Genomic DNA, 7,565 nt, shown 5'->3' with positions numbered 1-7,565 from the left:
AGGGAAGTCAAGCAAGAGCTCAAATAAGTTACCACCATCACAGGTGGCACTCCAACAAAATTAGATTATGGTAAATTGTACAATGAAGTAGGATCTCCTAATAGCTTCCCTCTAGGCTAGGAAAATGCCTGAATGCTAGATTTGAGCTAGTCCAAGCTAAGAGGTGATAGATAAGGATAACTCATGTATTAAAATTCAGTATCTCATGAAAAAAAGACAAACCAATGCAACAGCAATACTTACAAAACTATATGGTGTAAACCAACTAACTGTACAACTCATGTGGCGGGGGGAGAGGGAAATCGGGGGGTAGAGGAAATAGGAGGGAGGAAGTAACAAGTTGGATAAGAAAGGTACTTACATATGAAACTGTAACCCCTCTGTACTTCACTTTGACTATCTAAAAAAAAAATTCAATATTGTGTAACCAAGAAAGTTCCTCATGGTTTTTACCCTAGCAAAAATATCCACCCTTGTGCCCAAGAAGTGAATGCAAGAGTATTCACTGTGGTGGTGTTTGCAATCAACAAATTATACAACCTTTATGTCCATCCAGAGGGGAATGATTAAGTATGTGTATGGGTCTGAAGTAATATACAGCCACCATAAGGCAGTTTGCAATGACCTGCTATGGAAGATATCCCATAATAATGTTGAATGGATGTGCACAGTGGCACAATATTATAAACTGCATTGTAGGGGACAGCTGGCTGCTAGCCAGTAGTCCCACCTCCTTCCAGGTTCTACCGGAAGAGAATGCAAACCAGCCCCGCCTTCGCCTCGGCCACATGTAATATCATAATGGCACCAGGCCGAGCCCAAGGAGGCGGTGCTGTGGGCTGTGGTCTCCACCTCTGCAGGAAGTTCCGTGACATCACCGTGATGGATATGCTCATTAGCCTATCATTAGCACCTGGTCAGTCCCTCCCCTTCGCTTGTCATTACTGCTATAAGTCTGTTAGCCCCTCCCTTGAATAAACAGAACGCTCCTTGAAGCTTCTCCGAGGTGTCCATGCTAACCTGGCCTCCTAGGCGAGTATAGGGAGTGGGGAGGGCATTCTCGCAACCACACGCTGACCGAGGCTGCCCATGGCCCTCGCTCCTGCAGTACTTCCTACTGGCCAGAGGATATGCGTTGAGAGCGAAAGGGGACCACATGGAGGGGGCAAATAGGCCCAGGATCTCTACACGGAAGGAGGTATAGATTTAGCCCAGCACTGCATGTAACTGTTCATGTGTTTGTTGGGGAAAAGAGCAACAGGGAGAAAAATCTTCCAAAGATAGAAGGGTTCTGAGGAGGGTACATCATTATGGATCATTACTTTCAGACATTTCATATTCTATAAAGCCAGGAGGAAGAAAAGGCAAGTGCATTTGAAAAGAAAAAGGAAAAATCCTCACCGGCCTTCAGGAGAGCACTTCCAGCTGGACACTGAAGATGAGAAAAGCACCGCACAAGGGAAATAATGGAAGATGAGTGGCTGTGCTCTCTACCCCTTATAATGCCCTTTAAGGAGTGCAGAGGAAAACCAAAGCTAGCACCGACAGAAAGGTACAATGAGGAAAGACACTAAGACACTAGACGAAGGGAGATCCAAGTCGATTTGGAATTGAAGATATTTTGGAGGAGGTAGGAATGCAAGGTTTGTGGAAGATTATGGATAGATAACCTCAGAACCTACCCTGTGCCCTATTAACTGTTGAGGAAATGAAGTCCAAGAAACAGCCATAGGTGAAATCATGCTTTTAAGTCTACACTGTATATCAGGATTGAAAGCATCTTAGCAACTGCTTCAAATTAGTACTTCCTCATCCTTGAATTAGGAATAAAAAGTTGCTTGCTCCAGAGCTATGAGGCTTTGTTTCTTTATTCTGACCATTATTAATGAATTTATAAGCATCATCCATGCAGTCACTCCTTATGTAACAACTCACTCAATCCTCATAACTCACAATAGATAAATCTGTTATCACTCCTTTTTGCATTCCAGAACACAGACATAGCCACACAGCTAAACAGTGATAGGACCAGAATTCAGGGCAGACATCTGTCTCCATAGCAAGTCCAACCACTCTACCATTTGAGTCATACCTCCAACCCTTTTTTACTTTATTACGTTTCAAATAGGGTTTTGCATTTATGCCCAGGTTGACTGGGACTGGCATTCTCCTATTTATGTTTCCCATATAGCTAACAGGGCAGGCATTTACCATAATGATCAGATTTTGTATTAGTTGAAATGGGGCTGGTCAATTTTTGTCTAGGTTGGCCTAGAACCACAACCCTCCTGATCTCAGCTTTTCAAGGCTAGGATTATGGGCATAAACCACTGTACCTCATGGAATTCAAGCTACTGTACTTCTCTAGAGCATGATACAGTGCTTTGCATGCAACAAGAAATGGAGAAAATACTACATATTACTACGAGAGAAAGCTAGCAGTCAAGTGCAGGGTTCCCAGTGCCCAGGTTCACTCTGTGACGCTATGCTTTCTTGATCACTTTATTCAGAAAATCCCTAGAGAAGAAAGAAAAATGGCAAAAGAACTAGCCACTGGTTCACAGAGTAAATCAGGGCTAAAATGACTCAGAAGACAACTTGACAAGAATAGAGATAGATTTCATTACCCAAAGGTCAAATCTCATCCCCAAACATGTTCAAAGCTCTTTTGTTCTGGTAGAACTGGGCTAAATCAAGTATCACCTGGCATGAGGAGATCATGAGTCTAGTTTGGTAGTCTTTCCAGTTATATGCACATGTTCTGTTTAGTTTCACCACTGCATTGCTATCGATTCACTCTTGTGTGATGATCGCACACTGTGGATGTTCAAAAACATGACATAAAGCTCCAAACCCTGCTGACTTCACGTTGGTTTGTCCAGCTGGCTCAGTAACAGCTAAAAATCACTTCTTGGCTGTGAAATGTACTAGCATACCCTCATCTTCTATGTGAGGAGGTCTCCATGGTGCCAAGATGACTATCCTCCTCAGCAGACTCGGCGGAAGGACCAGAGTTGGAAGAGAAGGACTGAGCCTCCAGCAGTCAGAAGCACAGAGCAACCATGGGAAAGAAGCTCTCTTCCAGTTTCTGGGACTGGGCATGTCACATCTTCATGGTATATTTTTGCAGCATGTATTTTGGCTTCTAAAAAGCAACTTCTGCTTTCAAGGATATTTTTTTCAAAGAGAAGGAGTCATAAGGTTTTACTGGAGACTTTACAATGTGACAATTACAGATCAACAGCTGCAAGATAAGAAATGGCCACTACTTTTCATTTGTGCATGTATCAAAACTCATTAAGAGCTTAATGGGAATTCAAGGGTTTTTTCCCCCTCTCTATGTCATTCTAAAGATTTAGCACTAATTAAAAACCCAGAGTTCGTTCCCTAGAGCCTGAGGCAGCAAAAAGAGGAAGTAAGATATCTACTCTTCCCATTAATGCTTACAGGGGCCATTATACATCCATTTCTGGATTGGGTGTATGGAGAGAAGGGGAAAAATGGCATAAAGGTGAGAGAGCATATAACTCTTCCCTTTCAGGAATTCATTTATGACATGCAAAAGACACAGGTAGACTGTGTTTCTAAACCAGAGTATCTGAATTCAAATCCTAGGGGAGACATGCTGTACCTCTTTGGGCAGCTGACTTAATCTCTCAGCTATCATTTTCATATTGTTAAAATGAGGTCAATGATAGGATGACCCTCACATTGCTGTAGGAATTAAACAAAAGTATGTGTTATCATTTGGATCCTAATTGACCCCCAAAGGCCACTAGCCAACAGGGCTCTTGGAAGGTGGTAGAAATTTTAGAACCTACTATCTTGGAAGTTAGGTCATCGGGATATGACTTTGAAGGGGATATTGGGATCTCTCTCTTTCCCTCTCCCCTCTCTCTCCTTCCATTCCTCTTTCCTAGCCACCCATAAGATAGAAATTTTTCTCTGCCATCTGCCATGCACTCCCACCCATGATGTTCTTTCTGCTTTACTATATATCTCAGAACAACAGAACTAATCAAATGGACTTAGAACTGTGAAGCTGCTGCAGCTATTCAGCCCTGGGCTGCCCCTGTGCAGTTCTAGAACCCAGGATGCACCTGGTTGTTAGAGAGCAGGATTCCAGGCCAAAGGTGATGGGGAAAGGGATGTTATGAGGCTGCCGGGTGCTTTGGGAATCTATCTGAGGATTCAACAAGGTCTGGTAACATTATAGGCCCATTGAGCATAACTAGAAGTAGAAGCAGGCAGTTTGCTTATTCAGGACCTGTGGTGGTTGGCTTGAGTGGTAGAGGGGCCCAGCTTTACCTGGAATGAATCTGGTAAGTTAATTCTGTTGCAGAATTCTGGAAAGTACAGTGGAAGGCTACCTCAGTGGGACCGCACTAGATGGGTGAGGGTAGTCAAGTATCTTCACCTTAGCCCCTGTCAGTCATTGGTGGAGAATTTCTGAGGAGTATTATTTCCCTAGCACTTCTAGACAGCCACATCCAGGATGTGGATATAGTCAGAGGAGGCTCTAGGAAGTAGAGAATGCACTGTAACAGACACATACCAGTCCTGCAGCTGCCCTGAAAGGGAAAGACCCAGGAAACTCCACAGGGCCCCAGTAGCAAATGCTAAACATAATTATACATATTCCCTACTGAGACAGGACCAGCTGTTGCCTGGCTGGAGAAAAAACATGCAGAATTCTGCAACAGTACCAACTTCTCTTCCCAGGTTAGCACACTGATAATAACCCCTTCTTTGACTTTTTTCCTTTCCTCTGAGTCTCCCCACTCTGACTTGTTGCTTGTTTTCTAGAATGACCTCCCAAATAAATCACTGGCACTTGAAGCCTTAACTGAGGAAAGCCGAGGTAAGACACTAGATACATGAGTGTGTCGTGCTCTAAGGGGAGTGGGAAAAGCTGTTGAAGCACTCACTGACAGGCAGCTTACTGTGTTATTCAGGAGATCCACATTGTCTCACCCCTTGCCTTCTCACAGTTCATGGTAGAGTCAGAGTGGTCATGTCTCATTCACTAGAGAGTCCTTGTGTAGTACAATGAGATGCTTCTGGCCTCTCCTCCACCTCAGCCTTCTTACCTCAGTTCCCACCAGGAATGCACACTAGGAAGCTGGAGGTATCCCAGAGACTTTGGGTTACTCACAATTACCTTGGCCACAAACTATTGAATAGACATTAACCACTCTTGGGGCTAGGAATGTGGGTTAGTGGTAGAGTACTTGCCTAGCATGCATGAAGCCCTGGGTTCCATTCCTCAGTACCACATAAGCGGAAAAAGTTGAACATGGTGCTGTTGCTCAAGTGGAAGAGTGCTAGCTTTGAGCAAAAGCAGCTCAGGGACAGTTCCCAGGCCCTGAGTTCAAGCCCCAGGACTGGGAAGGAAACAAAAGAAATTAAGTACTCTTTTCTAATCAGAGATTCCTGAAATCCAAGCATCAAGACAAGGGTCTGATGGTGCTGTGTGAGTCTGGTGTGAGGGTTTGTCCTCCACAGGATAACCAAGAAAGCCCCAGAAAGGACCATGGAAAACTCTACTTCTCTGATGCACAGAATCCTAAGCTGTCAGCCTTGTTCATGAACAGCCCAGCCTGTGACCAGCCTGAGGTGAGCCAGAACAAGGCACATGGACAGGCATCTGGACAAAGCATTGGAAAGGCTTTGTGCATGGCACTTGACAGTACTTCAAAATGTTTAAAGATACAAGTTGATGGTAAGATAGACAATCCTAGACAGACACTGGTGGTCCCTGTTACTCAGAAGGCTGAGATCTAAGGATTGTGGTTTGTAACTAGCCCATGCAGAAAAGCCAGTGTGACTCTTATTTCAGCAAAAAACTAGAAGTGGAGTTATGGCTCAGATGGTAAAGGACCAACCTTGAGAGGAAAAACCAAAAACAAGTGAGAGCCCTGAGTTAAAGATAGACAATCCTTGGGGGAGGAAAACCCACAGAAGAGCCTGAGAAGCCCTGACACTTCCGTGGGACATTTTCTTCCCTTCTAGTCAGAAGCATCATATGGAATAAACAGACTGAGCCTATTATTCCTTTTTCTCTTTTTTAGAGTTCTACAGTTAGTTACTACTAGATCTGTGTCTTTCCCAGCTTGGAACTTGGTACAAGAAAGCAAACTTCTGATCAGAAATCTTTTTACCTCTGTGTTTTCTGTATGGCAATCATGTAGATTCACTTTGTTTCTACACACAAACTGAATAAAAAATGTACAAGTTGTCCTCCAGAACCTGGAAAGAGATCACAGAGTTAGGATTTGATGTCATAATGGGCAGACACATAATTTTTGCACCAAGCAAAGTAGTAGGCAGGATCAGAGTGGCCACCTAACTGTGTTGGCTGAAGCTCACCCTCGGGTAATAGAAAGGCAGACCCTTCTCCTTTGCACTGGCACATGACCTGAGCCAGGTCCTTTTAAGACCCCTGGAAAAGAATCCACTGCCACATCAAACTGAGGCAGTGATGGTGGTACTTGGTATTGTTTGGCATTACATTTGATGAGAAATAAAAAGGAATAAAGAAGTAAAAGGAAGCCGGGAGCTAGTGGCTCATGCATGTAATCCTAGCTACTCAGGAGGCTGAATTCAGAGGACCACAGTTGAAACCAGCCTGGGCAGGAAAGTCTGTGAGACTCCAATAACCTACTCAGAAAAGTCCAGAAATAGTACTGTGGCTCAAGAGGTAGAGTGCTAGCCTTGAGCCAAAGAAGCTCAGAGACAGTGCCTAGGCCCTGAGTTCATATCCCAGGACTGGCACAAAAAAGTGAAAGAAAGAGGAATCTTTGGGACTGGTCTCTTATTTAATATATGCTTCATTTCCTATCAATTTTATTTTTTTCACCAAAGTAGAGATTTTTCCCATAACAGGGGAACTACCTAACTTGGGCTGACTGTAATGCAAATGTTTTTCAAAGCCCACAGCTAACAGTTGGGATTTCTGAAGCCCAGGCACTAGTGCTGGCTAGGCTGACATTTAGTTCAAGGACAACAACTGAAGCTTCACCCTTGGCCATTTCAGCTCACCTGAATTTTTGGATATCTGAATCACCACACTGCTCCATACCCTATCCGATGCTGCCTCAGAAACTGGAACATCTCTAATTTGTGGGTGCAAATGATTTGCTTTTTAGCTTGCATCAGTCAGAGCAAGGTTATTTTTGTTTGTTTTGCTTTAGGAGAAAAATATACATCATTTACTTTAGGTATATATCCCAAGTGACTATTTAGATCAAACAAAGGTCATGGACTATGGCTAAAATACAGTATGTGTCTATGTGTGTACGTGCATGTTTCTGTGTATCTGTATGTCTATCTGTGTCCATTAGAGAGAGAAAAATGATTTTAGCAGACATGACTTAAAAAGTATTGGCATAACTAAAGATTGATATGCCCAATGAAAGACAAAATATACGATTTTTTTTCATGTAAGTAAATGGCTTAGCAATGCATTTTTATGAAAGTTATCTACTGGCTATTTTCAGAGTACCACAGACAGGTGACAAGCTGATTCCTTCAATGGTACACTGGCAGACTGCATTTAGAGGGTA

Source organism: Perognathus longimembris, chromosome 14 (assembly GCF_023159225.1).
Source record: "Perognathus longimembris pacificus isolate PPM17 chromosome 14, ASM2315922v1, whole genome shotgun sequence".
Taxonomy (NCBI): domain Eukaryota; kingdom Metazoa; phylum Chordata; class Mammalia; order Rodentia; family Heteromyidae; genus Perognathus; species Perognathus longimembris.
Note: the sequence above shows the minus strand (reverse complement) of the source record.